At 40.3% G+C, this 25,000-nt stretch overlaps 1 long non-coding RNA gene across 1 annotated transcript; it reads left to right on the top strand.

Annotated features, from left to right (window-relative positions):
• The first annotated feature begins 8,531 nt into the window (after nucleotides 1-8,531).
• LOC145860370 (uncharacterized) lies at nucleotides 8,532-11,075 on the top strand. The gene is made up of 2 exons (XR_014380410.1): nucleotides 8,532-10,435; nucleotides 10,585-11,075. It is a non-coding gene; the product is annotated as an uncharacterized LOC145860370 (long non-coding RNA).
• The last annotated feature ends 13,925 nt before the right edge of the window (nucleotides 11,076-25,000 follow it).

Here is a 25,000-nt window from a genome sequence, read left to right as displayed (position 1 = left end):
GTCAAGTTTTGGCTTTTTCAAGAGAGGCTTTATTACTGCCACTTTTAGTGAGTTTGGTACACATCCGGTGGATAGAGAGCCGTTTATTATGTTCAACATAGGAGGGCCAAGCACAGGAAGCAGCTCTTTCAGTAGTTTAGTTGGAATAGGGTCCAGTATGCAGCTTGAAGGTTTAGAGGCCGTGATTATTTTCATTATTGTGTCAAGAGATATAGTACTAAAACACTTTAGTGTCTCCCTTGATCCTAGGTCCTGGCAGAGTTGTGCAGACTCAGGACAACGGAGCTTTGGAGGAATACACAGATTTAAAGAGGAGTCCGTAATTTGCTTTCTAATGATCATGATCTTTTCCTCAAAGAAGTTCAATTATGAATTTATTGAATTTATTACTGCTGAAGTGAAAGGCATCCTCTCTTGGGGAATGCTGCCTTTTAGTTAGCTTTGCGACAGTATCAAATTTCTTTTTCGTATTGTTCTTATTTTCCTCAATTAAGTTGGAAAAATAGGATGATCGAGCAGCAGTGAGGGCTCTTCGATACTGCACGGTACTGTCTTTCCAAGCTAGTTGGAAGACTTCCAGTTTGGTGTGGCGCCATTTCCGTTCCAATTTTCTGGAAGCTTGCTTCAGAGCTCGTGTATTTTCTGTATACCATGGAGCTAGTTTCTTATGACAAATGTTTTTAGTTTTTAGGGGTGCAACTGCATCTAGGGTATTGCGTAAAGTTAAATTGAGTTCCTCAGTTAGGTGGTTAACTGATTTTTGTCCTCTGATGTCCTTGGGTAGGCAGAGGGAGTCTGGAAGGGCATCAAGGAATCTTTGGGTTGTCCGAGAATTTATAGCACGCCTTTTGATGCTCCTTGGTTGGGGTCTGAGGAGATTATTTGTTGCAATTGCAAACGTAATAAAATGGTGGTCCGATAGTCCAGGATTATGAGGAAAAACATTAAGAATACCTGCTGCCGAGCCTGGTGGAGGATTCATTCAATTACGAGGAGTCAATGTTTGATGAGACGATCTTCAATGTTTAGACTGATTGTTCCTTTCGTGAAGATTATGATGAAAATCCTGAAAATAAGAGTTATAATTGGATATAGGCCTAGAACAATAATTGATGAGTATCGAATGTAAATGTATTGGTTTTGGTTATTCTTATGCAACATTTATGTTTCCATATAGCGTTTGATGTATCAGTGTGTATTATTTAGTCATTAAGGTTGGATTGTTAAGGGATTTATATGTTTGAATGTGATGATTAAATAATTCTACCCTGAAACGTAAGTATTAGGGATATGGTCTATATAGTATGTAGAATGAGTAACTTAAGGGTTAAGCATAAGTCTAACGAGGTTGGACTAGGATAGGAGAGGAATGTATGTGTGTGCGTAAGTAAGGAGTGAACTATAAAAATGATGTCTCTGTACAACGGACTTCAGAGCGCACTCATGAATAAACATTCTTTATAATTGTAAGCTGGGAATTCTGTCTGTTTTATTTAAACCAGAACTTTACGAACTCTGAGTTGCAGAAGGAGTATTTTAACCTCTATGGGCTATGTGGGACGCAAGCGTCCCAACCCTGGTACACCCTATCAACAACAGGTGAAATATCAAGAGCGCCAAATTTGAAAACAATTAAATGTCATAATTCAAATTTCTCAAACATACAATTATCTTACACCCTTTGAAAGATAAACATCTCCTTAATCTAACCACGTTGTCCGATTTCAAAAAGGCTTTACGGCGAAAGCATAAAGTTAGATTATGTTAGGACAGTACATTGAAAATAGCTGTGTGTAATGTTTTGTCAATGCAAAGACACGCGTCACCAAAAGCAGAAAACCAGCTAAAATTATGCACTAACCTTTGACAATCTCCATCAGATGACACTCCTAGGACATTATGTTAGACAATACATGCATTTTTTGTTCTATCAAGATCATATTTATATCCAAAAACAGCGTTTTACTATGGCGTTGATGTTGAGGAAATATTTTCCCTCCAATACCGCCAGTCAATCAGCACAACAAATTAAATAATTACTATTCGAAAACATTGGTAAAATATTATATTGTCATTCAAAGAATTATAGATTTACATCTCTTGAACGCAACCGCATTGCCAGATTTAACCTCTCTAGGTTAGGCGGGACGAATTCGTCCCACCTACGTAACAGCCACGGCTATCCTGTGGCGCGATTTTCAAAACCTTAAAAATCCTATTACTTCAATTTCTCAAACATATGACTATTTTACAGCCATTTAAAGATAAGACTCTCGTTAATCTAACCACACTGTCCGATTTCAAAAAGGCTTTACAACGAAAGCAAAACATTAGATTATGTCAGCAGAGTACCAAGCCAGAAATAATCAGACACCCATTTTTCAAGCCAGCATATAATGTCACCAAAACCCAGAAGACAGCTAAATGCAGCACTCACCTTTGATGATCTTCATCAGATGACAACCCTAGGACATTATGTTATACAATACATGCATGTTTTGTTCAATCAAGTTCATATTTATATCAAAAACCAGCTTTTTACATTAGCATGTGACGTTCAGAACTAGCATACCCCCCGCAAACTTCCGTGGAATTCGCTAACATTTTACTAAATTACTCACGATAAACGTTCACAAAAAGCATAACAATTATTTTAAGAATTATAGATACAGACCTCCTCTATGCACTCGATATGTCCGATTTTAAAATAGCTTTTTGGTGAAAGCACATTTTGCAATATTCTAAGTACATAGCCCAGGCATCACGGGCTCGCTATTTAGACACCCGGCAAATGTAGCACTCATCAAAGTCAGATTTACTATAAGAAAAATGTTATTACCTTTGCTGTCTTCGTCAGAATGCACTCCCAGGACTGCTACTTCAATAACAAATGTTGGTTTGGTTCAAAATAATCCATCGTTATATCCAAATAGCGGCGTTTTGTTCGTGCGTTCAAGACACTATCCGAAGTGTAAATAAGGGTCACGAGCATGGCGCATTTCGTGACAAAAGATTTCTAAATATTCCATTACCGTACTTCGAAGCATGTCAACCGCTGTTTAAAATCAATTTTTATGCCATTTTTCTCATAAAAAAACGATAATATTCTGACCGGGAATCTGCGTTTAGGTAAACAGACAAAAGAAAACAAAGCATGGGGTCGACGCGGGCACGAGCCTGAGTCTCACAGTACTATAACCAGCCACTATCCAAACGCGCTACTTTTTTTCAGCCAGAGCCTGCAAAGCCACGATTCAGCTTTTTGCCACCTTCTGAGAGCCCATGGGAGCCGTAGGAAGTGTCACGTAACAGCAGAGATCCTCTGTAATGGATAGAGATAATCAAGAAGGGCAAGAAATTGTCAGACAGGGCACTTCCTGCATGGAATCTTCTCAGGTTTTGGCCTGCCAAATGAGTTCTGTTATACTCACAGACACCATTCAAAGAGTTTTAGAAACTTTGGAGTGTTTTCTATCCAAAGCTAATAATTATATGCATATTCTAGTTTCTGGGCAGGAGTAATAATCAGATTAAATCGGGTCCGTTTTTTATCCGGCTGTGAAAATACTGCCCCCTAGCCATAACCCTGAGACATTTTCTGACAGGAAGTGGATACCTGATGTGTTGAATTACCTTTAAGCCTATGCCATTGAAACACACAGGGACTGATTAATGTTTTGGCACTTCCTATTGCTTCCACTAGATGTCACCAGCCTTTACAAAGTGTTTTGAGTCTTTTACTGTGAGATCTGACCGAACAAGAGCCTTGGAACGGTGATGGCCAATTAGACTCTGGCGCGCGAGTTCATGTTGGGTACCCTCGTTCCAATACGTTTTAAAAGAGAATGCATTCGTCCACCTTGAATATTATTCATGTTCTGGTTAAAAAAGGCACTAATGATTTATGCTATACAACGTTTGACATGTTTGAACGAACGTAAATATATTTTTTCCCCTCGTTCATGACGAGAAGTCCGGCTGGCTTAGATCATGTGCTAACAACACAGAGCTTTTTGGACATAAATGATGAGCTTTTTTGAACAAAACTACATTCGTTATGGACCTGGGATTCCTGGAAGTGACATCTGATGAAGAGAATCAAAGGTAATGGATTATTTACATAGTATTTTCGATTTTAGATCTCTCCAACATGGCCGTTTGTCTGTATCGCAAAGCGTATTTTTCTGGGCGCAGTGCTCAGATTATTGCAAAGTGTGATTTCCCAGTAAGGTTATTTTTAAATCTGGCAAGTTGATTGCGTTCAAGAGATGTAAATCTATAATTCTTTAAATGACAATATAATATTTTACCAATGTTTTCTAATTTTAATTATTTAATTTGTGGTGCTGACTTGACTGCCGGTTATTGGAGGGAAACGATTTCCTGAACATCAACGCCATAGTAAACTGCTGTTTTTGGATATAAATATGAACTTGATAGAACTAAAAATGCATGTATTGTCTAACATAATGTCCTAGGAGTGTCATCTGATGGAGATTGTCAAAGGTTAGTGCATCATTTTAGCTGGTTTTATGGTTTTGGTGACGCCTGTCTTTGAATTGACAAAACATTACACACAGCTATTGTCAATGTACTCTCCTAACATAATCTAACTTTATGCTTTCGCCGTAAAACCTTTTTGAAATCGGACAACGTTATTAGATTAAGGAGATGTTTATCTTTCAAAGGGTGTAAGATAGTTGTATGTTTGAAAAATTTGAATTTTGACATTTATTTGGTTTCAAATTGGCTGGCTTGTTAGCTAACGTTACGTGACGTGTGTGATCTTACACGTTGTTTACCTAGCTAGGTTCATTGTTTATCTAGCCAGCTAGCTACATGGCTTAAGCTAAACTGTACAACACCCGTTAAATATGGCCAGTGTCAATAAACATCTGAAAAAAATCAAATTGTTGCCAGCAGAGCTGGTTAGGCTGTTTTCATGTTATCCATAGGTAAACAAATCATTGGCCAGACGTCAAGTGTGTGCTCTGAACGCTCCGAGAGTGAAACGAGATGGGTGGGGCTAAAGCTTAAGAGTGTGTGAACGATGCTGAATGGGTGACGACAAAGAGAAGCTCTTCACTAGATACCAAAAGATTCAAAGGCCATTTTCTTAAAAGTGAGTTTACAAGTTTATCAACTTTCAAAGAAGTGTCATGACGTTGGCCTCTTTGAGTACAGGGAGGACAGTTGACCCCCTCCCCCCTTGCACCATCCCCCAACCTACCTCCCCCCACCCAGTCCCTGTGTGAAAGGGTTGTAAAATTCCAGAGGAGAATCTTACAACCACATGGCCCAGTTGAGACACAGAGGGGTCCCATAGAGAGACACAGGAAATTCTTCCAACTCACAGAATTGGGGAACCGAATGACATTTGTGTTCTGGAGAAGGTATGGAAGATTGGTGAAGAATCCAGCTACGAACTGGTCCGCTTGGTACAATTTTGTGATACTCAGAAGAGACAATATAGCCATATTACCATGAAACGGTTTATATAATAGCCTCAGCCTTGAGACTTGAATCCACATGGTTGTATAGAATGTATTAATAAGGATAAAGCTGTTTGTAATACATTGAGATGCTATGTACTGATGTTAATGTGATAGAATTATATTTCTGTACCAAGCTTAACTCAGTCATCGGCACGCCCCCAGGGACACAGACAGGACCAGGTGTCATGTGACATGTTCACTATAAAACCATAGCTTGATCTACTTTCTTCAGACCCGGCCTCCACTCCATTGCGAGTTGGCCAATAGGTTTGACCATCCAAGTACTCTACTAAAAGTGAACTATACCACGTGGTTAACTTTTAGACTATCGATACCGACAGAATAAGAACAAGTCTTTGATATTAATTATTAGTCTGCAGCTAAGTAAATTATATCATTGAACGCAAAGACCAACGAAACATCCATTCTATGACGACATTAATGAATGTCGCTTTGAAAGATCCATTCCAACCGAGAGAGAGAGAAAGAGAGAGAGCGAGAACTCTCCAACCGAACGACGCTTCAACAAGGATCCCGACGACACACTGAGCGCAAATATATACTGCCCCAAAAAATAAAGGGAACACTTAAACAACACATCCAAGATCTGAATGAAAGAAATTATCTTAGTAAAGACTTTTTTCTTTACATAGTTGAATGTGCTGACAATAAAATCACACAAAAATAATCAATGGAAATCCAATTTATCAACCCATGGAGGTCTGGATTTGGAGTCACACTCAAAATTAAAGTGGAAAACCACACTACAGGCTGATCCAACTTTGATGTAATGTCCTTAAAACAAGTCAAAATGAGGCTCAGTAGTGTGTGTGGCCTCCACGTGCCTGTATGACCTCCCTACAACGCCTGGGCATGCTCCTGATGAGGTGGCGGATGGTCTCCTGAGGGATCTCCTCCCAGACCTGGACTAAAGCATCCGCCAACTCCTGGACAGTCTGTGGTGCAACGTGGCGTTGGTGGATGGAGCGAGACATGATGTCCCAGATGTTCTCAATTGGATTCAGGTCTGGGGAATGGGCGGGCCAGTCCATAGCATCAATGCCTTCCTCTTGCAGGAAGTGCTGACACACTCCAGCCACATGAGGTCTAGCATTGTCTTGCATTAGGAGGAACCCAGGGCCAACCGCACCAGCATATGGTCTCACAAGGGGTCTGAGGATCTCATCTCGGTACCTAATGGCAGTCAGGCTACCTCTGGCGAGCACATGGAGGTCTGTGCGGCCCCCCAAAGAAATGCCACCCACACCATGACTGACCCAACGCCAAACCGGTCATGCTGGAGGATGTTGCAGGCAGCAGAACGTTCTCCACGGCGTCTCCAGACTCTGTCACGTCTGTCATGTGCTCAGTGTGAACATGCTTTCATCTGTGAAGAGCACAGGGCGCCAGTGGCGAATTTGCCAATCTTGGTGTTCTCTGGCAAATGCCAAACGTCCTGCACGGTGTTGGGCTGTAAGCACAACCCCCACCTGTGGACGTCGGGCCCTCATACCACCCTCATGGAGTCTGTTTCTGACCGTTTGAGCAGACACATGTACATTTGTGGCCTGCTGGAGGTCATTTTGCAGGGCTCTCCTGCTCCTCCTTGCACAAAGGCGGAGGTAGCTGTCCTGCTGCTGGGTTGTTGCCCTCCTACGGCCTCCTCCATGTCTCCTGATGTACTGGCCTGTCTCCTGGTAGCGCCTCCATGCTCTGGACAATACGCTGACAGACACAGCAAACCTTCTTGCCACAGCTCGCATTGATGTGCCATCCTGGATGAGCTGCACTACCTGAGCCACTTGTGTGGGTTGTAGACTCCGTCTCATGCTACCACTAGAGTGAAAGCACCGCCAGCATTCAAAAGTGACCAAAACATCAGCCAGGAAGAATAAGAACTGAGAAGTGGTCTGTGGTTACCACCTGCAGAACCACTCCTTTATTGGGGGTGTCTTGCTAATTGCCTATAATTTCCACCTGTTGTCTATTCCATTTGCACAACAGCATGTGAAATTTATTGTCAATCAGTGTTGCTTCCTAAGTGGACAGTTTGATTTCACAGAAGTGTGATTGACTTGGAGTTACATTGTGTTGTTTAAGTTTTCCCTTTATTTTTTTTGAGCAGTGTATATTGATTGCAATTGTTCCCGAATGAGTGAGCGTTCAATTGTCAATTGTTAATATTAAAGAACTCTGTGTACCTCCTCAGCTGAACATTTTATGACCCATTGTTCTACAAGACACCAGCCATGCCTGTTTTAGACCACTAGGGCACATTACTCTACCAATTCTTTGTGACGATAATTACTGTTTGTATACTTTATGTGAATTACTTAGTTTAGTAAATAAATGATTTTAAGACAATTGATGTATGGATGACTCTTAGTAAAGACTGGGTTCGTGCAGATACAACAATTTACGACGTTTGGAATGAGACTGGACGCGAGGTAAAATACACCATTCAAACCAGAAGATAATCGGCCTATACTATAATAGAATAGAATATATAATATAGGAAAGTTATATTAGGAAAATTATAACTTTGTAATCTGAATATTTTCCTTGGTGCCCCGATCTCCTAGTTAATTACAATTAAACGATTAATCAGTTTAATCGCGTGATAATAATTACAGGGAGTTAATTGATAAACATGTCTTCAGTTTAATGGTACCCCAAAGACACGACAGAAGTAAATGATATACCATTTTGTAGCTCTGAGTCTCTACTTTTATCCAATGTAAAAAACAATTTCATATTTTGCTACATAAGACCAAATCCAGGTGGTGAGTCACATATACAGTATCATTAGGCAATACTGTATGTTCCATCACATGTCAAGGCTTTTGATTTTTGATAGAATTTTTGTTTTCTTACTACAAAATGTTCATACCATTAAAGCCCAATGTTGCATTTTTGCAACGTTTCCAGAAATCTGTTCTGCAAACTTGAAATTCATAAAAATATTATTTTCATAATCAGAGGCCCATTACAAGTATTTCTGAAGGGGAATACATTATTTTCCTAATTTGGATCTATGCTTGGGTCTCACAGGGTTAACACAGTAAACATGTTGTATCTTACTGTACTTAGCTCCTAAGTTAATAATTAGCAAAAAAAACAACATCAAAATCTGTCTGATTAAGCTAGAGTTATGTTTTTTTTGCATGGGCTGTGTCTTCCGCATCTGCGGTGGCAGAGCTACAGTGGTGTTTGTTAGACCATGAGACATCCCGAAAATCGGTCTTCTCACGAAAACGTCTGCAGAGTTTGAATGGATCGGGCTAGAACAAGCTTCATGGTACTCGTCTGAAGTCGGGACCTGCTGATGTGCCAACTTCTGTCTGTAGCGTCCGAACGGTTTGGGCTACAAACTCATATGACCCCACCATATAAAGCTGAGCTCTTCTGCATGGCACAGCTCCTGAAGTGCTCATTTCAGCTATGTTAATGAAAGATGTGTGCAAATACAGCTAAACACTATACTGTGTGGCATTGGATCAGTCAACTAAGCAAATAGGAAGTAGTTATTCTGTTTTTAACACACAAAGCCAGTCTCCAATGTGGTGATAATTGCCACTGCAACACATTTTATGGAGTTTAACAGTACATTTATTCCGTGCTGCCCTCAAACCAAAGCACTCAGACTGTTTTTATTTATAGTCTGTTTTCAACTTGTCAATTTTAAATACTTTTTAAAGTTTTTAATTTTCTAATAACAGTTTGAATTGAGGTGTGTTCCGCCTCATTCATTCACATAGAAGTAGTCATTTTTACTTTTGCGGACCAATACATTTTTTTGACGTTTCTGACCCGGACAAAATTCCCCAAAACACTTCTCAAATGTTTGTGCAGTTCAAGTCTGCAGACATTTGCTCATCTGCCGTCCTACATGTCCATATTTTACATCTGTTGCCTGCATCGCAATCAAAGTTGATTTCGTTACCAATAATAACTTTGGAAATGTGTGCGTTTCTATCAAAGTAAGTGCCTTATTACGTTATAATAGTTTCTGCATGTCGTGTTATGTCGTTTCTACTGTAGCATAATGTTTTTGTGTATATTCCTTATAACCGTGGACACGCGATGTAATGTTACTCATTTCATAACATTTATGGTGTTAAACTCAATGCTTAGGTAGCTAGCTACATTCTTCTATTAGCTCTGGAAAACAATGCTAATTGCGTCAGGGAAGTATTAGCATGTGTTGTATTTTGAAGCTACCCTGGCCTTATGACTCCCAAGTGGCACTACGTCTCAGTGCTAGAGGCGTCACTACAGGCACCCATCTTCAAATCCAGACTGTGTTTCTATCAAAGTAAGTGTCTTATTACGTTATAATAGTTTGTGTGTCGTGTTATACCATTTCTACTGTAGCTCACTGTGTGTATGGAGCACAATATATTTGTGTCTATTCCTTATAACCATGGACACGCGAGGTAACGTTACTCACCTTTTATGGTGTTATATTCAATCGTGCTTATGTAGCTAGTTACATTCTTCTATTATCTCTGTAAAACAATGCTAAATGTGTCAGACGTATTGGCATGTTGTATTTTGAAGCTACCCTGGAAAAATTCAAAAATATCTTATACCACTTGGTCATTTTCTGAGTGCATTCCACAAAGCTGTTTATCATGTCAGCCTTATCCACTGCCCCCATTTTGAGGTTATAGTCAAGCACGCAGTCTGGTTTGATGTTTCTCTGTCTGGTTTGTTTCTCTCTCCTGTCAGGTGGTCCACCTTCCCTGTGGCCGACATGGTTGCTGTATGGACAGTGGAGAGGACATGGACGTCTCGTTTGTCATGGCACTTTACTGCCAGCTGTTAACATTTCTTATTTTGTATAACGGGTCATTTAGGATGGCAGTACCGTTGTTGATGAAATGCAGTCATAGCAGCAGAACTAGAAAGCAGTCTTGGGAAAAGAGGGTGGCAAAGAAGTGAGTTGCAGACATAGGATCTCTGCTCCAGTATTCTCTTAGGGAGTTCTTCTTTATTATCCCCATGAGAAGGACTGTCACCAGGAATGCATACATTTCACTAATTGTGGTTCTCTCCCCCCCACTCCTGGCTCTCTCTTCTCCTGTAGCTCCAAGGCATAGCGATTGGTCTCTACTATGTCTCCCACCAACTCCTCTGTCAGAAACAACTTGAAGCACTCTGCCTCAGATGGAAATGGCAAGGGGCGTTGCACTCCAGACTGGGACTCATTAACACAAACAGCAGTGAAATGCTGGCAGCCTTCCAGCTACCACAGAACTCCTGTACTTCATCCACTATCGGTCTGCCTCCACCACCACCAGCATCTTCAAAGGGAACTGGGACTTTGTCAGTGGACAAGGGGTCCTCAGACAAGGGGTCCTCTGTCACTGTCAGAATCTGATTCCTGACTTTCTTTAAATCCCCAGAATTTCTGCATTTCTGAGTTGTCTCCTTATGAAAGACATTGCTAATGCTACAGCTTAGCTCATTAGCTACATACATAAACAACAACACTGAGTGGCTCAGAGTGTGAGTGAGAGGTTACCATGATTGACTGCCTGCATGCGCCATTTGTATCAATAAATCATTATCAGAAAATGTTTTGTGTGGTATTATTGATATATTTACTATTTTATTCACGTTTTTCAATTACCAGTGATAAATCATGCATTCCGATTTTTGCATAGATTGTAATGGGCACATAGTATGTGTGTAAAATAATGTTTTGAAGGTTGTACTGATTATGATGAGCTAAGCTAATTCCAGCTATGCGTGTGGAGCCATGTTTGTTGACATACAATGCATTCTGGGTTTCACTTGATCATCTGTTGGACCAAAGATGCTATAACAAAATGAGGTGCGTAAGGGTTCACTCATTTTTTGAGAACTTCAGGAAGTGAATGTGGGATGTGAACGATGGGAGACGACACACCCCTTCAACATGCATACTATAAACAGACCAAACTAATATTGTCTTCTCTTATTATCTTTGGTTTCTGTGAGGTAAAAAAGCATGGCTGCGCGTTGAAACTAATTGACGGATTTATTTCGATTTCTATGGTGAGCTCACCCATGATGTGATTAATTATATATAGTAATTGCTATTAGCTAATTCATAGTGTAGTTTATGTCAGCCGAGAGTTAGAAAGTATGACCACTTGTGTTGCGTCGATCTTTCCTCAGTTAGCGCTAGGACAAATGTAGCCTACATTTCTCCGGTTAGGATGATTGTGTTATGCTATAGATACTTCTGTGAATATCTGAACATTGCATCCAAAAATAAACTGCTCACATTCTGGACATAACTTTGTAAGGACTGTATATGTGTAAATAGTTTCTGAAAAAAGTGTGGCCAGCGAAAATGCTGATTGTTGCGTCATTCGAAACTGGCCGTTCTAAATGAGCGTTCTAAATGAGTGTTCTAATCACACGGGGTGTGATCGTACGCTTCAGGGACCACTGTAGAACGATCACACCCGTGCGATGGTACGTGTGAAAGGGTTAAGGGCACGGTGATGATAGTTTGTAGAGTGATTACCTTTACGGTCCATTGAGGTACTTAACACTGTGTTATAGTCTCCTACCATAATGATTAGATCATTTGTTGCCTGTAAGTTCAATAAATTGGTATAAATGTTTTCGAAGAAGTGTGGATCATCCTGATTTGGACCATAAAGATTAATGAGACAAATCTCTTTTTTGTCCACTTTCATATTCAAAAGAATCCAGCTATTAATATCATCACACCCTTTGAGTTCCTTTCTCCATGCCAGAAAATTATTTCACCACCCCATTCCTTTTTCCACGCAACATCATCTAAGGATGTAGAGTGAGTTTCCTGTAAACAGTTTATGTTATATTCCTTTTCTTTTAGCCATGTAAAGACTGATCTTTTTTAATAATCTGCCAAACCGTTACAATTATAACTAGCTATACTTATTTCACCCCTTACCATAACTAGATACTATTCTCAGGCTAAATTGACCATAATTAGTGCTTGTTAAGTTACTGCCACCAGAGGTATATTGAAGGTCATAACTAGAGCTTTCAAATGTCTGATATTTAGAATTCAAGAAATAGGTTCTAGCAATATTTTTTTTATTCCCTTGCCTGTTTGCCTGTGAGCTGATGTTAGAAATGATGTTAGAAAATTGAGACAAATGATCTGTGTAACAAATCTGAGTAGGTTGACGTGTATGATATTGGATATGATATAATGAGAGTGTGTATGATGTCTGTATAAGAGTAAGACTATAATGTGTGATGTCCAAATAAATAATAACTCTGCCAATTTGCATGTTTGAGTGTCTATGTGTGTATTGAAAAACACATCCCAGCATTTCCATAGCAATTGACGTTTCACATGATCATGAAAGAGACCTTGCATTACTCTAGAGACGGCTTCACTACAGTAGAAATGTATTCCGTACAATATGTTATTATTCCCCAATGCCCCTATTTTGATATCTTCCCTTTGCTTGTTGTAAACATATATAAACTTGTAGACAAATACATAAAAAAGATAGACAAACAAACACATCAAATTATAAAACAGTTCTCGACAATAGAAAGAGAGGGAGAGAAGAGAAGAGAAAGAGAGAGTGAGAGAAGAGAGCGAGATCAGGTGTGTGTGTGTATGTATAAGTCCGAATGTGTAAGCAAGCATGTAGTTGAGTATGTGTGTGTTCATATCCACCTCATAATGTTCAGATATTTTAAACAGTTCCCATACCTTCTTTTTTTCGTAACCGGAAGTCCCTGTAGAATTTAGTACAGCCACGGTGTTATGGAGCTGTCTCGGAATAGCTGTCCATCTATAAAGAGTTTGTCCACAATGATAAAGGCATGCCTACCATCCATCCTTTGTTGTCTTTGTACCGGATACAGTTTCTTACGACGTTCGTTTATCTCCTTTGGAAATTGGTCACTGAGACCGAATTTGGTCCCTTTAAGCTCCCTTCCTCTGCTTTTGATCAGCTCCTTTTGTTGGTAGGGTTCAATTTTGCGATGATCGGTCGGGGACCCTTGGTCTTGTCGCTCCAAGTCTGTGTACTCGGTGGAAAGCCATCTTGTTTACAGTCTCTATAGGAAGTTTCAATGCGGATTTCATGAATTCTCTTATCGCGCCCTCTGGATTATTGGATGCGTCCTCAGGAATACCCGAAAAAAATTGATTTTCCCACATGCTACGACTTTGTATGTCTAGTAGTGTCTCCTTCATCACCCTGTTTTCCCTGAGTAGACAATCCATGTTGGAATCGTGTATTTTTACCTTGGCTGTGAGTGTCTTGTTTTCTCTTTGGAGCTTGAGAATTTCACTCTGGCTGAACTCCAAACTCCCCCTCAGCCCTGCTACCTCCTCACACAACTTTTCCATTGTTGCATGGATTTAAGCCAGAGCACTAGCCTCTACCTCAATGGTAAGTAAATCGTCCGTGTCTGTAGATGAATCTGTTTTCTTTTTTTTCTCGGGTTAAAGTTATTTTGTGAGGTGGTTCGGATCTTTCCAGGAGTATGTTGTTCTTCCATAGCGTAAAGCTGTTGGTACTCGTCGATTTCCCTCAGGATCTGCTTGGTATCCAGATTGGCTCTATACTGCAACCAGTTGTTTTACAAAAAGATAACAATGAGTCTTTCCCACGACGTCGACAGGTGTCTGTAGTACAGCCAGCCAGCACTTGCAGAATCCACGCAAAAAAAAGGAACACAAACTTGCAGTCCCAGCCGTAAAAGCTAACCGCGTTGTGGAATCCTTAGTAACAAAACTTTAGTTCGGATTAAAATCAATTTAATGAAAAAGTTTTAATGTAAACAACAAACCGAGTGTAGAGAGTACAGTGTCCTGTTGCGCGCTCTGATGACGTCTCTCTCTCGTCTCATCTGCACTTGTGTTAGTGTCTGTACACTTTTGTGTATATGAAAGTCTGTCTTCTATTGTATGTTTCTGAGTTTCAGGCTGAGCACCTATTGGTTTGTGAGTTATATCTCTTAGGTCGTTCCATGAATAGCGCTTTTTTGTTCGTGTAATTTTTAAAAGAATAAGGGCTCTATTCAATCTGCATCGCAGAAGTTCAGCTTTACAGCGTGATTGAAATTTAAAGGCAATGTTCCCACTTTAGTAGAGACTGCATTCAGCGTGAACACTGTATATGTTGTCTCAATGGAAAAACGAACCTTTACATTTCTAGTACAGAATCTTTATGGATTGAATAAAGACCCAACTATTTATTTCACCTAATTTTAACATTCTGTCATTAAGAGCACGGCAAATTTTATAATTAAACATCTCCAGAGCTTAAATTAAGAAAAAGGACTATAAAAAAGGTGACAATTAAAGTAACAAGGTTGACCGTAACAGGGTATCAAAACATCCTATTAAATCAGCCATAACTCCTCTTGTGAAAGGGGGGATGGAAGCTTGTTGTGTGCAACCGGGAGGGGCAATTGAATGCAAGCTTAACAAAACATTTGAACTTAAAACATCCACCACAAAACATCAGAAAATTGCAAAGAAATGTAAAATTGTATCACCAGCTCACCTGCTTTTACAGTATGATTTGACTATTACACTGAACAGAAATATAAACGCAACATGTAAAGTGTTGGTCCTATATTTCATGAGCTCAAATAAAAGATCCTAGAAATGTTCAATATGCACAAAAAGCTTGTTTCTCTCAAATGTGGTGCACAAATTTGTTTACATCCCTGTTAGTGAGCTTTCTCCTTTGCCAAGATAATCCATCCGCCTGACAAGTATAGCATATCAAGAAGCTGATAAAACAGCATGATCATTACACAGGTGCCCCTTGTGCTGGGAACAAAAATGCCACTCTAAAAATATGCAGTTTTGGCAAAAACAATGTCACAGAGGTCTCAAGTTGAGGGAGCGTGCAATTGGCATGAGTACCGCAGAATGTCCACCAGAGCTGTTGCCACAAAATGTAATGTTAATTTCTCTACCATAAGCTGCCTCCAACGTTGTTTTAGAGAATTTGACAGTACGTACAACCGGGCTCACAACCGCAGACCCTGTGTATGATGTGTGGGAGAGCGGTTTGCTGATGACAATGTTGTGAACAGAGTGCCCCATGGTGGCGGTGGGGTTACGGTATGGGTAGGCATAAGCTACGGTTAACAAACACAATTGCATTTTATTGATGGCCATTTGAATGCACAGAAATACCGTGGCGAGATCCTGAGGCCCATTTTCTTTAAGGTGCCAGTCATCCCAGTCATGTGAAATCCATATATTATGGCCTAACGAATTTATTTCAATTTACTTGTTTACTCATATAAACTGTAACTCAGTAAAATAGTGGTAAAATTGTTGCATTTATATTTTTGTTCAGTATATACTAGATGGTCAAATGTTCCTTTTGAAAAAAGGTTTTACCATAGTAACACCAGAGTTCTAGAACCCACAATCTGCAATATTAAAGCTGATCTACCCCCCCAACCCCCACCCCCAAAAAAGTTCAGTTCACATAACGCGTTGACCTTAAACCTGAGGGAGAAATGTAAATTAATCACATTAAATACAATAAATAATCTTCAAAAATGACTTTGTCAAAGCAACAAAATAACTGGGGCTTCACAATGGTTAAAACTTGGGGAAATGTTGGGGTTAAGTGGGTTAAAATCTTCTTAGTAGTTGGACAAACATGATGTGAGACGTGCCAAAATTGGGATTTTCAAAGACCAAAGATTTGTGACCAAATTTACTAAACTTAGTAATAATCCATTTAGTATATAAAGGAAAATAAACAAAAAAGGTGGGCCTCCAACCCCCCCAGAGAACATGTTACCATCCAACCATCCACCTCCCGGAAACCATGATTTCACCCTCTTCCCATCCCGCCTAGCAACTAAGGTTGCCTATCAGTTTCCTCTCCCCCCACAACTTATATATAATTTAAAACACACTACCGGCCATTTTTTACATTGTTTAGATTAGTTACAGGGTAGATGTATGGGACCCAACTGTTAAATTTAGTGTTTTATTAAAATGAACACACAATGTCACAAGGACAAAATGGCACTCTACTCAAAGATAACCCAGCTATGGTAGGAAATGGGAGTTTTGTTAAGGCTCTGTTCTAGGCCCTCTCCTATTCTCGCTATACACCAAGTCACTTGGCTCTGTCATATCCTCACATGGTCTCTCCTATCATTGCTATGCAGACGACACACAATTAATCTTCTCCATTCCCCCTTCTGATAACCAGGCGGCGAATCGCATCTCTGCATGTCTGTCAGACATATCAGTGTGGATGACGGATCACCAGCTCAAGCTGAACCTCGGCAAGACGGAGCTGCTCTTCCTCCCGGGGAAGGACTGCCCGTTCCATGATCTCGCCATCACGGTTGACAACTCCCTTGTGTCCTCCTCCCAGAGTGCTAAGAACCTTGGCGTGATCCTGGACAACACCCTGTCGTTCTCCACTAACATCAAGGCGGTGACCCGATCCTGTAGGTTCATGCTCTACAACATTCGCAGAGTACGACCCTGCCTCACACAGGAAGCGGCGCAGGTCCTAATCCAGGCACTTGTCATCTCCCGTCTGGATTACTGCAACTCGCTGTTGGCTGGGCTCCCTGCCTGTGCCATTAAACCCCTACAACTCATCCAGAACGCCGCAGCCCGTCTGGTGTTCAACCTTCCCAAGTTCTCTCACGTCACCCCGCTCCTCCGCTCTCTCCACTGGCTTCCAGTTGAAGCTCGCATCCGCTACAAGACCATGGTGATTGCCTACGGAGCTGTGAAGGGAACGGCACCTCCATACCTTCAGGCTCTGATCAGGCCCTACACCCAAACAAGGGCACTGCGTTCATCCACCACTGGCCTGCTGGCCCCCCTACCTCTGAGGAAGCACAGTTCCCGCTCAGCCCAGTCAAAACTGTTCGCTGCTCTGGCACCCCAATGGTGGAACAAGCTCCCTCACGACGCCAGGACAGCGGAGTCAATCACCACCTTCCGGAGACACCTGAAACCCCACCTCTTTAAGGAATACCTAGGATAGGATAAAGTAATCCTTCTAACCCCCCCCCCCCTTAAAATATTTAGATGCACTATTGTAAAGTGGTTGTTCCACTGGATATCATAAGGTGAATGCACCATTTTGTAAGTCGCTCTGGATAAGAGCGTCTGCTAAATGACTTAAATGTAAATGTAAATGTAATGTAAGTTCTCTGAAGTTGAGAAGACAAAACGTTCTCAGTTAATTAATGATGTACAGGTCTTATTTTTTTACATTCAGAGAGTAACAATCATAACAGTCTGATGTGACAAGTAAAAACCCAGAACGTACATGTCAGGTGCATTATGTACAATTAGGATTACTAGGCATATTGCCAATATTGTATAGGTGGGTGATTCTGCACCTTCGGGCACAATCAATGTAAATTATACATACAGTTGAAGTCGGAAGTTTACATACACTTAGATTGGAGTCATTAAAACCTCTTAGGGATAGGGGGCAGTATTTTCACGGCTGGATGAAAAACGTACCCAAATTAAACTGCCTGCTACTCGGGCCCAGGAGGTAGGATATAGATTTGGATAGAAAACACTCTGAAGTTTCTAAACCTGTTTGAATGATGTCTGTGAGTATAACAGAACTCATATGGCAGGCAAAAACCTGAGAAAAATCCAACCAGGAAGAGGGAAATCTGAGGTTGTAGTCTTTTCAAGTGATTGCCTTTACAGTATACAGTGACTTAGGGTTCATTTTGCACTTCCTAAAGCTTCCACTAGATGTCAACAGTCTTTAGAACCTTGTTTGATGGTGAATTTGAAGGGAATAACAGCCCAAGGAAGTAGGTGTCCCATTATAAGGCATGGGTTCAGTCATGCGCAGAGACTTGGGAGCGAGCTGCGTTCATATTCATTCCTAAAGAGAACGGATAGGTCCGGTTGGAATTTTATTGAAGACATATGTTAAAAACAACCGAAAGATTGATTCTATACATCGTTTGACATGTTTCTACAAACTGTAGTAAAACTTTTTTGACTTTTCGTCTGGACTAAGTAAGCACGCGCGTTGTGGATTTGGATAGTGAACCTAACGCGCGAACAAAATGGATATATTTGGACATAAAGATAATCTTTATCGAACATTTATTGTGGAGTTGGGATTCCTGGGAGTGCATTCTGATGAAGATAATCAAAGGTAAGTGAATATTTCTAATGTAATTTCTTAGTTTTATTGACTCCAAGATGGCAGGTTTCTGTTTGCTGGTTGTTGTTGTCTTCTGGGCTGTACTCAGATTATTGCAAATTGTGCTTTCAAACCTTTTTTTAAATCTGACAAAGCGGTTACATTTAGGAGAAGTTTATCTATAATTCTGTGCCTAATACTTGTATATTGATCAAAGTTTATGATGAGTATTTCTGTAATATGTGTGCTCATTGTGCTCATTCACCGGAAGGTTTGGAGGGTAAACATTTCTGAACATTACGCGCCAATGTAAAATGGGATTTTTGGATATAAATATGAACTTTATCGAGCAAAACATACATGTATTGTGTAACATGAAGTCCTATGAGTGCCATCTGATGAAGATCATCAAAGGTTAGTGCTTCATTTTAGCTGTACTTCTGGTTATTGTGACGTCTCTCCTTGCTGGGAAAATGGTTGTGTGGCTTTTCTTGTTTAGGTGGTATCCTAACATAATCTAATGTTTTGCTTTTGCTGTAAAGCCTTTTTGAAATCGGACAATGTGGTTAGATTAAGGAGAATCTTATCTTTAAAATGATGTATAATACTATTATGTGTGAGAAATCTGAATTATGACATTTTTGTTGTTTTGAATTTGGCGCTCTGATTTTTTCACTGGCTGTTGTCAAAATGAGTGTTAAGGGGTCTCTAAGAGGTTTAAAACTTGTTTTTCAACCACTCCATAAATATCTTGTTAAACTAGAGTTTTGGCAAGTCAGGTAGGACATCTACTTTGTGCATGACACAAGTCATTTTTCCAAAAATTGTTTACAGACAGATTATTTCACTTATAATTCCCTGTTTCACAATTCCAGTGGATCAGACGTTTACATACACTAAGTTGACTGTGCCTTAATCAGCTTGGAAAATTCTAGCAAATAATGTCATGGCATTAGAAGCTTCTGATAGGCTAATTGACATCATTTGAGTCAATTGAAGGTGTACCTGTGGATGTATTTCAAGGCCTACCTTCAAACTCAGTGCCTCTTATTGACATCATAGGAAAATAAAAATAAATCAGCCAAGACCTCAGAAAAAAAACTGTAGACCTCCACAAGTCTGGTTCATCCTTGGGAGCAATTTCCAAATGCCTGAAGGTACCACGTTCATCTGTACAAACAACAGTACGCAAGTATAAACACCATGGGACCACGCAGCCGTCATACCGCTCAGGAAGGAGACGGGTTCTGTCTCCTAGGGATGAACGTACTTTGGTGCGAAAAGTGCAAATCAATCCCAGAACAACAGCAAAGGACCTTGTGAAGATGCTGGAGGAAACGGGTACAAAACTATCTATATCCACAGTAAAACGAGTCCTACATTGACATAACCTGAAAGGCCGCTCAGCAAAGAAGAAGCTACTGCTCCAAAATCGCCATAAAAAAGCCAGACTACGGTTTGCAACTGTACATGGGGACAAAGATCGTACTTTTTGGAGAAATGTCCTCTGGTCTGATGAAGCAAAAATATAACTATTTGGCCGTAATGACCATCGTTATGTTAGGTGGAAAAAGGGGGAGGGTTGCAAGCCGAAGAACACCATCCCAATCGTGAAGCATGGGGGTGGCAGCTTCATGGTGTGGGGGTGCTTTCCTGCAGGAGGGACTGGTGCACTTCACAAAATAGATGGCATCATGAGGGAGGGAAATTATGTGGATATATTGAAGCAACATCTCAAGACATCAGTCAGGAACTTAAAGCTTGGTCACAAATCGGTCTTCTAAATGGACAATGACCCCAAGCATACTTCCAACGTTGTGGCAAAATGGCTTAAGGATAACAAAGTCCCACTATGGTACACTTCTTCCTTGGGCCGAAGCCACATGGGATTCCCGCTGGGGCGGGACTTCTGTCAGTACTGGATTACTGAATGGGTTTTGCAAAAATGTTTTTACTGATTGATAAATTTTAATGATAAATCAAACCTGTATAGGCTATTTGGGATTTAAACTTTAATTAACCTGAGAGGTTTATTCATCTAGGTTAATGTGGAAAAAAGATTACAATGTCTCATTTAGAAAACTCATCAATTTGGATATTATTTAAAAGATCCACTTGAGAATGTAAATCTGGCAATTTCACTTATTAGTTCAATTGAATAAGACATCGATACCAGTCTGGATATCATGAGTAACGACTTGAGTGTCACCTGACTAATTCTTCTTGAAGGAAAGTACTGGTGACTCTTCAGAGGCCCCTGCTGGCACACGCTGAAATCAAGTGGAAGAACCCAGGGCGGGACTTCCGTTCCGCAAGGCGGAGGACTTACCATGTGGCACAAAACAAAACGGCTGTTTTCCCTTTTGTTAGCTTAGCATCTCGAGCTAGCTAATCCTACTTTTTGCATATTTCAGGTATAACATAGGATTCCCTTGGCAACGGAAAGGTTTTAATCATAACGTATTATTTTCAAACCCTTTTCAGCGTTATTTTGACGATGTTTTAACCGGAACTCGCGGCAAACAACAAACTGCGCCGTGGTCTACTCGCGTGTAAACACGAGAGAGACAGAGAGATACTTATCGCTGGTCAAGCTAATCTCTACTAAATTTCAATTGGCTGGATCTTTGTCCTCGCTTGAGAAGTCAATAATGACCGAGCCAACACGCGTCTGAAACGCGCGAGGCAGAAATAGCCCTGCGTTTGGCCAAACACACTATTTCTCAGATAGCTTTATCAGCCCAAATACAGAAATGTATAGCTTACGCTACCCACTGACTACGTCAGAGAACAACACGGAGACGGGGAATCTCCAGCACACACCAACAACAATTCCTGTCTACAATTCCCATAATGTATATAATAAACTTGGTATATTATTTAATCTGCTTTTCAATTTTACATAGGCTGAATCAAAATGAAAGCGTCATCCTATTTTAGATTCCTTGCATGGGGGCTCCAAAATGTTGTGTCTTTGGCTATGCCGGATTAAGTGATATGACATGCTATTCTATTAAATCCTTTCTCTGTAATTAATATTACCTGATTAAGCTAATCATGTAAATGTCATTAACTAGAAAGTCGGGGCACCACGGAAGAACGTTTATAGAGCCGTTATCTTCCGAATAAACTCTTAAAAGACTTAGTAATATTTTACATCGATAGCCGTCATCTTAATCCTCACCTTATTTCAGTCTCATAATGAAAGTTGTAAATTCTTGGTTATCTTCACGAACCCTGGCTAACAAGTTGAATCAGCAATACAAAATTGGGTTTAATTATTTATTTACTAAATACCTAACTAATCACACAGAATTACATGTACACAGAATACAAATGATGTCATACAGAAAACGTCCCTGGCGGACGGAGCCGACATGCCGGCTTGTTACACAAAGAAAGGGGGTTGGGCTTGAATGAAAGAGCGGGAAGACCGAGGAACAAAGAAACAGCTATGCTATCGTAAATACAGAATCTTATGCATTCTAAATTACCGCCCATTTGGAAAAGGAAAATGCAATAAATATTTACTCTGAGCTGTGCTTCGGTAGATTGGTCGTAGATAGTAGGCCGGGTTAGCCAAGAGAGATCTTCCTGTCCTCGGAAGAATGTCTCTGGTGGTAAATTGGATACGTTGTGGTATCTTCGTTTGTGTTAGACTGGATCCGTCATCCGTCCTTTCCTAGCCCACGTCTACAGCAGCCGCTGCTAACTCAACGGCTAGGAAGTATCACTTCTGTAGTGAATAAGTTCAAAGTTCATACCATTCACAACCAAAGCTCACGCCGAGGTTGGCTTAGTTCTGTACTTGACATGTGTGTCCTTGTAACGCAGAGGCTGCAGACCTCACGTAGTGGAACTCAATTACATTGTGTCATTGTCTTATATAGTGGTGAGGGGAGGAGGGTGTGTTTCATCGTTTATAACCCCTGTCTCTTCACAGGGGCGGGACACTGATCAAGCAGGGCACTTTCCTTATGAAAACCCAATTCTCTCAATTGGAAGTTAAAATTACATTTAATCTCCTAACAAACAATTTCAATATCAAACATTTCAATTGCATAACAATTCCATGTGACTCTGATAACTAGAGGGTGTATACTTTCCCAGGTACAGTTAATGTCGTCCTGTCATCAGTCATAATGTCTCAGATGACAACCGAACTGACATCCATACTCATTAAGTTCCAAAGCATATTTCCAACTGGTTTTATTACCAAAATATGGTTCCTTTTCCCAATTTGTTTGATGTTCTCAGACTCTCTATATTTAACAAAGGCTATTCAACAGTCCTTCAGTAGGGTCAGAAAGAGAGGGGAAGGGAGAAAGGTATTTATGGAGGGGTCATAAACCTTACCCACAGGCCAACGTCATGATACTGGATTCTATGGACGTGATGTCAAAAGTAAAGCAACAGGGGGAGAAGGACACACTAACGAGGGACAAGAAAAAAAGCAGAAGCACTTCTTGAATGGCACAATTCAGAACCTTTATTAGAATTTTAAGAGGAAATATTCAGAGAGTGCTCATGCACTCTTTCTTCAGGTTCTCACAGCACAAAGACGCAATAAGGTTCTCATTGTTCCTGCAGCTGATCACTTTGTGATACTGTAGTTTGTCCGCCATGAACTGGAAATTGGTGTGGGTTTTGCAGAGGCATGTGTCCCTATCCTGGACTGTTATTTTTCAGAATTCATAGTAGGAAATTTTAATCTCTGAATATTCCTTCTTCAAATTCTGATAAAGGTTCTGAATTATGCCATTCAAGAAGCGCGTAGCTTTTTTTCCCTTGTTCCTCATTAGTGTGTCCTTTTTCCCAATTGTTGTTGCTCTACTGTTGATATCACATTCATTGAATCTAGTGATATTCTCTTCTGTGGCTGTGCTAATTATGTTACACTGCTTTTTCCTGGAGTTTTGAAGACTTGTTGGCCTGTTTTCATTTGCCCTCACTGCTTTTGCTGAAAATCCAATTTCTCTGTTTGCGGCTTTGACCAGGCCATACTTTCTCAGGATGTTGCCTCTGAGCATTTTTTTACTTGTTATGGATAGGGGGCAGTATTTTCACGTCCGGATAAAAAACGTACCCGATTTAATCTGGTTATTACTCCTGCCCAGAAACTAGAATATGCATATAATTAGTAGCTTTGGATAGAAACCACTCCAAAGTTTCTAAAACTGTTTGAATGGTGTCTGTGAGTATAACAGAACTCAAATGGCAGGCCAAAACCTGAGAAGATTCTGTACAGGAAGTACCCTGTCTGACCATTTCTTGGACTTCTTTGTCATCTCTATCCAAAACAAAGGATCTCTGCTGTAACGTGACACTTCCTAAGGCTCCCATAGGCTCTCAGAAGGCGCCAGAACGTTGAATGATGACTTTGCAGCCCATGGCTGAAAAACAGTAGCGCATTTGGTAAGTGGTGGATCTGAGAACAATGAGACGGATGCGCGCGTGCACGTGAAGAGTCCATTTTAGATTATCAGTCTTTGAACTAAAACAACGACTCCCGGTAGGAATATTATCGCTATTTATGAGAAAAATGGCATAAAAATTGATTTTAAACTGCGTTTGACATGCTTCGAAGTACGGTAATGGAATATTTTGTCATTTTTTGTCATGATACGTGTCTGCGCGTCACCCTTCGTTACCCTTCGGATAGTGTCTTGAACGCACAAACAAAACGCCGCTATTTGGATATAACTATGGATTATTTTGAACCAAAACAACATTTGTTGTTGAAGTAGAAGTCCTGGGAGTGCATTCTGATGAAGAACAGCAAAGGTAATACAATTTTTCTTATAGTAAATCTGAGTTTGGTGAGTACCAAACTTGGTGGGTGTCAAAATAGCTAGCCCGTGATGGCGAGCTATGTACTCAGAATATTGCAAAATGTGCTTTCACCGAAAAGCTATTTTAAAATCGGACACCGCGATTGCATAAAGGAGTTCTGTATCTATAATTCTTAAAATAATTGTTGTTTTTTTGTGAACGTTTATCGTGAGTAATTTTGTAAATTCACCGGAAGTGTTCGGTGGGAATGCTAGTTCTGAACTTCACATGCTAATGTAAAAAGCTGTTTTTTTATATAAATATGAACTTGATTGAACAAAACATGCATGTATTGTATAACATAATGTCCTAGGAGTGTCATCTGATGAAGATCATCAAAGTTTAGTGCTGCATTTAGCTGTGGTTTGGGTTTATGTGACATTATATGCTAGCTTGAAAAATGGGTGTCTGATTATTTCTGGCTGGGTACTCTGCTGACATAATCTAATGTTTTGCTTTCGTTGTAAAGCCTTTTTGAAATAGGACAGTGTGGTTAGATTAACGAGAGTCTTGTCTTTAAAATGGTGTAAAATA

The sequence above is a fragment of the Salmo salar genome, chromosome 02, assembly GCF_965601325.2.
Source record: "Salmo salar chromosome 02, fSalSal1, whole genome shotgun sequence".
NCBI classification, from domain to species: domain Eukaryota; kingdom Metazoa; phylum Chordata; class Actinopteri; order Salmoniformes; family Salmonidae; genus Salmo; species Salmo salar.
Note: the sequence above shows the minus strand (reverse complement) of the source record. Positions and strands in the feature narration are given on the sequence as shown.